Source organism: Camelina sativa, chromosome 3 (assembly GCF_000633955.1).
Source record: "Camelina sativa cultivar DH55 chromosome 3, Cs, whole genome shotgun sequence".
Classification (NCBI taxonomy): domain Eukaryota; kingdom Viridiplantae; phylum Streptophyta; class Magnoliopsida; order Brassicales; family Brassicaceae; genus Camelina; species Camelina sativa.
Genome location: NC_025687.1, coordinates 13,527,929 through 13,537,111, shown reverse-complemented (window position 1 = coordinate 13,537,111; position 9,183 = coordinate 13,527,929).

Sequence of the window (9,183 nt, the reverse complement as noted above, 5' to 3'; positions counted from 1 at the left end):
GGTAAGTTACTAACTTTGAGAACTAAGGTTTATATAATAAGATAAATATATTTTACTTCCATTTTATTTTCTATTTACTTAAAAAAACTTTTTTACTTAAAGTTTAATACAAGTGGTGTAAAACTGCCTAACATCATAAAAAAAAAATTATTACATATAATTAAGTATTTGTAATTAATTTCACCGATAAGATTTTATATTTATGTAACATCTTACATATATTGTTTAATATGAAAATTAAAGTAACAAAAATATAAGCAAAACAAATATAAATATAATCAAAACATAAGTAAAATTTTTTATGTATGTGTTTTATAATAAAAAAAATAAAATAGACTCTCAGCTATCATATCATCTGTTTTTACTATTATCACGTTAGCATTTTGTTAGTTCATTAATAAAATTTGTTCTTATTAAGTTCTAATACATAATATAAGTTCTCAAGTTTCATATAGTTTTTTAGCTTCCTTTCAAACACCTAATACATCATATAATTAATATAAATAAAATATTAAGAAATATGAAAATGGATTCATATTTAATACTATATAATTATTTTCTTTGTCTCTAAAGTAGATTGTTAATGAGATTTTAATTAATAACTTAATAAAATTAATAAACTTTATCTATTAAAATTGAATAGAATGACACATGTCAAAAAGTTGGATTTTGTGATAAACTTGAGACAAGTAGCAGTTTTTCAAAGCTTGGATTTTGTGATAAACTTACTTTATTATCTAAGATATGTGGCCTCTTGTGAACTCCATCCATCATGAATATATATTTAGGTTGAGTGAATACATTCTATTTTTCAACTTTAATGGTAACACTTGCATCTCCATAGAAGTATGATCTCCATATTCCAAGCCCAAACCTTATTGTAGCCATCTCAGATCATACATAAGGTCATTCTGCTCATGCTTCCAAACATGTCTTCCCTTCTTGCATCAATATGCATCTTTGCCACACGCAAATCGTTCATATAAATGATATAAGGTTGATCAGGTTCGTGAACGTGATGAAGTCAAAGCTAACTTTAAGTTTCGAGAAAGCGTCCTCACATTTTTTGCACTTCTAAAAAAAGGGCACATTCTTGCTGATAAATAGGTCTAGTAGCTAGTTTAACTAGTGAAACAAATCTCTTACAGAACTCCTCATGCCGTCGCCTATAATCTGGAAAACCTAGCTATAAATTTTTTGAATTTCCTGTTGAATATGGTTTCACCCCTCCTTAGCAGGCCTCCAATCTGGCCCATTCACGAAATAGTCAACCTACCTTTTGGAAGTATTGACTGACCAGTTCATCCCTAGATGGCCAAATAAGGACAGATAGCCCATTTAACGACAGCCCGCAAAGAAGTCGGTCACCGACTTCGCTCCAAGACAATACCACATTGATCCTGAGGCAGAGGGATGAAGCGTCCCATCAACTATAAATACCGAGGGAGCAACATGGAGAAGGGCATGAAGTATTCGGAGGCAAGAATCTGGAGTTCGTCCAATTCTAGCTTTAACTACTATTAATCAAATTGAGAATACATAACTCTGTAATAGGCTGGTCGGCTTTTAAATAGACAACTTGTAATTCGACGATCTTTGACAATCTTGAATAAAGTCTTTTGTTTCGCTTTCTTTAATCATAACCATCGAGCTAGTGCAGTCACTCGTTCAACATTTCCGATCCAAGATATTCAAGAGTCAAGGCCAATCCTAAATGGTTCCAAAAATTATATGGATATGGGTATGTTTAAATATTAGATATTAGTTACACCCTCAGTAGACAACACATGACCAATGAATCATGTCTCTTGCTTCCAGAATTTGAACTTGCTAAATTTTGCATAAAGTTGACGCTCATGCAACCGTTCCAACGCTTTGCCGAGAAACATCCCTAGATGTGGTCTGATTTTAATGAGAACTCCGACCAACGACTGCAGTTTTAACAAAGGGCTAGTGGTATGGTTTGCCGTTTGAATTTAGTTATTAAAAAAAAAAAAAAAAGAATTTAGTAAACCGGGTTTTCAAATTGACTAGAGTCACCAGTTTTGCAGTTTTTGACCGGTTTAACTCAAATCTGAGTTTTAGGTCTAACCGAACTCGGGTTATTAACAATTTCTGGCTGGACCAGTATATCCGGTATGGTGTAGTTTTCAAAACATTGCTAATAGTACTTGAATACAAATATTTAATTGGTCCGATTGGGCAAGTATATCCGACTACTTGAATATCATTTTGCAAAATTTTATCAAAAACTACTAAGCTATATCCACATCCTTCCAGTGGTTTATTGGTTCTTCGCCCGTGGTCAGCATTTTCGGAACCCCACGTTTCAACGATAATATAATAATCCAATTTCAATGCGTGTGTATGTTGCGGCGCGCAGGAGACACGTCCCAACTAGTTGCAAATGGGAAAGGTACGCCGCCAGTTACAAGTTCAATGTTTATAAATTCGAGTCTCCAATAAATAAAATAGACTCCTGCTATAGACATAGGTTCTCTATAGCGCCAGATTTACATATTTTTATCAGATCAAATCATATCTAATATTTAATTATTAAATTATCTTACGTTCTAAGTTAGCGGAAACTTTTTTTTTTTTTAACTGGTATTGTATTGATAGACAATGCTTTCATACAATTCACAAACAAAAAAATATGTCCTAGAGATCTAAAGTATACACTTCCTCCCTTGATCTGTTAAGAAAACACAAAAAACTAAAAAGCTTTATACACATCTTCTTTGTACAACCCACCCTACTAACTTTAAAACGCAAATTCAATCATAGATACGTAGACTTTCTTCCATAAACAAGCCATTTAACTAAGATGGATGGCCTGTCGCCACAACCTGCAGTCATTAGTGACATTCTGAGCTATAAACAAAGCTTCTCTGTTTGAAGATGAATTTTCTAAAAAGAATTTCCAGTCTTTGACTTAAGAAACAAACCAACCTCCATAAACTGATATCTAAATGATGGAGAAGCTGCAGGTTTGGTAATCACATTTACCAAAAACTCTTCCTGCAGTGCAGACACCATTCTATTAACTAGGTGATTAGACATGCTATCAATTGCCCACAGCAATCCTTTGAGTTGAGCTTCTTGTTTATCTCTACAACTGGATAAAACTCTTTTACTATGTAACAACACCTAACCTGTATGATTTCTCAACATTCATGGACAATTCGCAAGCCTGTTTTTGTTTGAACAAGAAATACCAATGTTACATTTTAGCCAGTTTATAAGCGGATCCGTCTAACATTTTCTCTACCCACATCTCTTACTTCTGTTCTCTCCTGCTCAAGTTAGGGGAAACCTATATATTCCAAATCTTTACGCATTTCAAATTTATAATTTAGCTACACCATAATTTATACTAATCAGCAAAATTATTAACAAAACAACTGAACTTAGAACTAAAATACTAAAGAGTCTAAGACTACATAAACTACTACATATTTGTTTAAGACTATAAATTTATAGAATCGATTCAATTTCGACTATTAAAGTAATTTTGTGCTACTTTAACTAATACAATATTAATTTTCTCAGTGTTTAGATTTTGTTGTTGTTGCTGAATTACGTAGTTTGTTCATTCTAGATTAATTGTAAAGTTGGAAGCAATTAATATCTTTTAAAGTCCAATCAGAACTGGAGAACCGTCAACTTTGGATCATTGGATGGATGAAGCACACTTAAACAAACAAGATTGCCCCAAAGACATTGCATTAAGAGTGCAACTTACCAAAGGAATGAAGCACTTTCAGTGAGCAACTTGGGCTGAAACACTCTTAGAATTTTTTTAGGCCGGTTGAGATTGGTTAAAAGTCTAAACAATTGTTAGGGTGGTAGAGATTTTTCTTATATTTTTTTTTCTTGCAATTGAGTTTCCCTTTTTTTAAACTAACAATTTCACCAATCACACTTTAACTTTCTTCAAAGTCCTTAGAATCATTCATTTCACAATCCAGTTTTAGAAAAGTTTGTCTTGTTTCGTTGTTCAGCTGATAAGCCAAACAAAAAAATTGACTTTTCAAAATTTTGTAGTCACAGTCAGATTTTTCGTAACTACTATTTTTACAGTACACTTTCATGCAAAAATCTGCAATTACATATTCGACCAATCACCTCCTTCTATTCTTAAACGTGGCGTTTACAAAAACAAGAAATTACTAAATAACCCCTTCAAGCCCCAATAGAGTATATTCATCTCTTTTTTTTTTTTATAAACAGTTTTATCTGAAAAAAAAAACATAAATTTTTATCGATGGTTAACTTTATAATTTATTAATTTTCTGTCTGAGAAAATAACTAAATAAAAATAATAAAAAGACAAGTGCAGTATTATTGTCTATTTTTCCTGAAATACGTAAAGATGTTTGATTCTTGTAACTCAAGATCAGACGCATACAAAAGGATATGGGATAAAATACGATACTATATTTGGATGAACCCATGCTTCATTGCCCCTTCGTTCCGATAACCACAAATATTGTTTTGGTCGCATTATTACACATTATAAATTTAATACTATAAACTAAGTTTTCCAAATGTAAATAATTTGAAAATATATGACATATTAGAATAAAGTATTATAGTATCCAACCGTATTTGTACTATAGCCAAAGTCCAACAATGAAAAAAAAAAAATACGAATAAGAAATAAACCGTGCAGAATGAGAAAAATGTCATTTAATTCACCAACTTTTAAATTTAGGCCATTTTAATCATGAAACATGAACTTTTTGTTGACTTCGAGTTCAATCACAAATTTCTGTTGACCGATCCAAAACAATCATCACGTTAAATCCCCTAACAGAGCATCTAACAGAAGTTTGTGTGTCGTTAATTATCTCTGTTAAACAAAGACGATGTCGTTTTAAAATATAGTGAAATCAAGCTCTTAACCAAAACGATGTCGTTTAAAGAAGAAAGAAATCTCAAATCGATTAATCCTCAAATTGAAATCGAGAACCCTAATTTCTTATTTCACCATTTCCCTCAAATTGCTCCAAAATATCTATTTCCGTCTGTCCCAAATGTCAGAATTTGAGTTTGATACCATGGACTGACGAATCACAAAGTTTTGTCGGAGAGGGAGTCAAAGGTCCACCGCGAGGCGAATCGCAGAGTGTTGTTGGAGATGGAGATGGAGTTGAAGCTCCCATTCAAGGCAAATCTCTCATAATTTTTGGTGAAGGAGTTGATGCTCAACCCCTTGTAGGCGTATCAGAGTCTATTGCCACAAATAAAGAGCAAGCTAAGCGTCGCCGTCGAAAATGAAAAAAAATCATAGGTGGAGAGGATGATGATTTTGAGCAGCAGGAGGAGCAAGCCGTTGTTGTAGACAGTGAAGATGACTGCATGGTGTATGGTGATGAAGACTGCAATAATGTTGATGATGAAATCGGTTATGGAGATAACGAAGATGACAATGGTTTAGGTGTTGAAGAAGATATTAACCTAAACACTGAAGAAGACTTCCCAGAGATTGTTAGAGGAGACGAAGCTGCTTCTGATGATGACATCGGTGATGATATCTGGGACGAAGACAATATTCCAGATCCCTTATCATCTGACGATGAAGACGATCTCCAAGATGGAGATAACGACAAAGACGAGGCAGGTCCTAGATATGTTGAAGATCCAGAGGGTTTTCTAGCATTGGAGAAGACTTATAACTCGCCAGAGGACATCAAGCTTGCAGTTTTGAGGTACTATTTAAAGACTAGGTATGATATTAAGCTTTATAGGTCTCAATCTCTGATTGTTGCTGCAAAGTGTTGTTATGTTGATGAGGATGGTGTTAAATGTCCATGGAGAGTCTATTGCTCATATGAGAGGAGGAAACATAAGATGCAAATAAAGGTTTATATCAATGAGAATATATGTGTGAGGTCAGGTTATACCAAGATGTTGAAGCGGTCTTCAATTGCATTATTGTTTGAGGAGAGGCTAAGATTGAATCCAAGGCTTACCAAAAATGAAATGGCTGCTGAGATAAAGAGAGAATACAAGTTGGAGGTGACTCCAGACCAGTGTGCAAAGGCGAAGACAAAGGTTTTGCGGAGTAGAAAGGCTAGCCATGAATCACAGTTTGCACGTATATGGGATTATCAAGCTGAGGTTTTAAATCGGAAAAAGGACTCGGAATTTGAGATCGAGACAGTGCCAGGACCGGTAATTGGAAGAAAACAAAGGTTTTATCGGTTATATATTTGCTTCAAATCACAGAAAGAAACATGGAAAAAAACCTGTAGACCCATTATAGGATTAGATGGAGCTTTTCTGAAGTGAGACATAAAAGGTCACCTTCTAGCTGCAGTTGGAAGAGATGGGGACAATAGGATTGTTACTATTGCTTGGACAGTTGTAGAAATAGAGAATGATGATAACTGGGAATGGTTTGTGAGGCATCTTTCTACTAGTTTGGGTCTTCATTCAATGACAGATATAGCTATCATTTCAGATAAACAAAAGGTTTGTGGTTTATTATTTAAACAAGTTAACATCTGATTTTAGCATTTTAGTTAAGTATGCTAATGATTTTATCTTCTTTTTTGCAGGGTTTAGTGAAAGCTATCCATGGAATACTTCCACATGCTGAGCATCGACAATGTGCAAAACATATTATGGATAATTGGAAGAGGGACAACCATGATCAGGAACTTCAACATCTGTTTTGGAAGATAGCTCGAAGCTACACGACAGGGGAGTACAGAGATAATATGGAGGAACTAAAGAAGTACAACCCGCAAGCTTATACGTCTTTGCAAGTTACTAATCCGACAACTTGGTCCAGAGCTTTCTTTAGGATCGGGACTTGATGCAATGACAACCTCAACAATCTTAGTGAGTCTTTCAGTAGGACTATTAGACAAGCTAGGAGAAAGCCTTTGTGGAATATGCTAGAGGACATTAAAAGGCAGTGCATGGTCAGAAATGCAAAGAGGTATATCATTGCTTGTAGGCTGAAGACAAGATTTACAAAGAGAGCTCATGCAGAGATTGAAAAGATGATAGTTGGAGCTCAAAGTTGCACTAGATACCTGGCCAGGGAAAATTACCATGAGATAGAGGTGAATGGTGGTGCTACTTACTCTGTTGGCATGAACACATTGACTTGTTGTTGCAGGAAGTGGCAGATGGTTGGGATCCCGTGTATTCATGCGACAAGTGTGATCATTGGAAAAAGAGAAAAAGTTGAGAACTATGTCGTTGACTATTACACAACGCTGAGGTGGAGAGAAACATATAAAGAAAGTATTAAGCCTCTCCAAGGGATGCCTCTATGGCCCATATTGAATAGGTTGCTTGTCTTGCCACCACCATGGAGAAGAGGCAATCCTGGAAGGCCATCAAATTATGCTAGGAAGAAAGGAAGAAATGAAACTTCCTCTTCTTCAAATAACAAGATGTCAAGGGAGAAGAGAATCATGACATGTTCCAATTGCAAGGAAGAAGGACACAACAAACAAGCATGTAAGAATCCAACAGTTGCAAGTCAACCAAAGAGACCAAGAGGTTGACCACGAAAATATCAAGAAGGAGGTTCACAACCTGAAGGAGCATCACAAGGGCAAGCCGGATCACAAGGGCAAGTCGGATCACAATGACAAGGACGAGGAGGATCACAAGGGCAACAAGCATCATCACAAGGACAAGCACCACAAGGGATAGGATCACAACCGCATCAGAGAACACAAGGGCAATAAGCATCATCACAAGGGCAAGCACACGGTGCACAAAGAAGAGCACACGGTTCACAACCTCAAGGAGTAGTACAAGGACGAGCACACGGTTCACAACCTCGAGGAGGATTACAAGGGCGAGCACACGGTTCACAAAGAAGAGCACACAGAGGAGAAGGAGCACCACAAGGACAAGGAGGACCACAAGGAGGAGAAAAAGAACAAGGATGTGCTCGATTTGCAACATGGTTTGAGTGTTCCACCTAGATGTCAATTTGTTACATTCATGGTTGGTTTGGCATCTGTTTTTTGTTATCAAGAATCTAATCTATGTTCTCTGTTTTTTGTTTTAAAGAACCTAATCTATGTTGTGTGTTTTTTGTTTTAAAGAACCTAATCTATGTTTGGTTAATTGAATGGTTTATTTGGATCATGATCATGTTTTAAAGAACCTAAATTTCTTTGACAATTACCATTACCAAAGTAGCATTGCAATACCAAAGTACCATTTCATTACCAAAATAACAAGACAACACATAACATTGAATACCAAAGTACTATTTCATTACCAAAAGACTCTAATAACCAAGAACAAATGTTTGTTTCTTGGTTTTACATAACAATAGCACCACAATGGTAATGACAATAAAACAAAGGCACATCAAGCACAATTTGATCATCAATTTCCATTTCTTGATTTCTCTTCTGCTCCACATTCCATCTTCCTTCAATCCTTCAATCATAGTCTTCAACTCTTCAATCTCCACTGCAACCTCAGACTTCACATTGCTTATCTCGCTGTCAATGATGGATAATTTCGGTAAAGCATCTACAAGCTCCTCATACACACCATCTTCGACCCATTTAAACAAATGTTCCTACAAATGCAAACGATAATAATTACAAACGAACCAGAAAACATAAAATCAAAATGACTTACATCTCGTTTGGTTGGACATCGAAAGAAAGGTCTTCCTGGGTTTTGTTTTAAGGTCGATGTATAGATGACAACGTCTAACCCGCAATGACACTTCGAAGGCAACCCGCGGTTTCCATTTTTCCCACTCGATTGCCCAGAATTGCAACTCATAACTGAAAAAGATGGATAAATCAAACATACGACCTAGTGAGAATGAGAAGATGATGATCTGAGAAATTAGGGATTTGATTTTCGAGTTTGGGGTTTTAATTGATTGTGGGATTTGAGTTTTGGCCACAAACGACATCGTCTTTGTTTAACAGAGATAATTAGCGACACTCAATATTCTATTAGATGCTCTGTTAGGAAATTTAACGTGATGATTGTTTTAGCTCGGTCAATAAAAGTTTGTGATTAAACTCAAAGTCAATAAAAAATTCATGTTTAAAATGACCACATACGAAGTTTATGATTAAAATGGTCTAAATTTAAAAATTGGTTAATTAAATGACATCTTTTCCAACAAAAAAAACAAAAAGTGATTGAAAATTAACTACCAAGGTAGAGAGATCA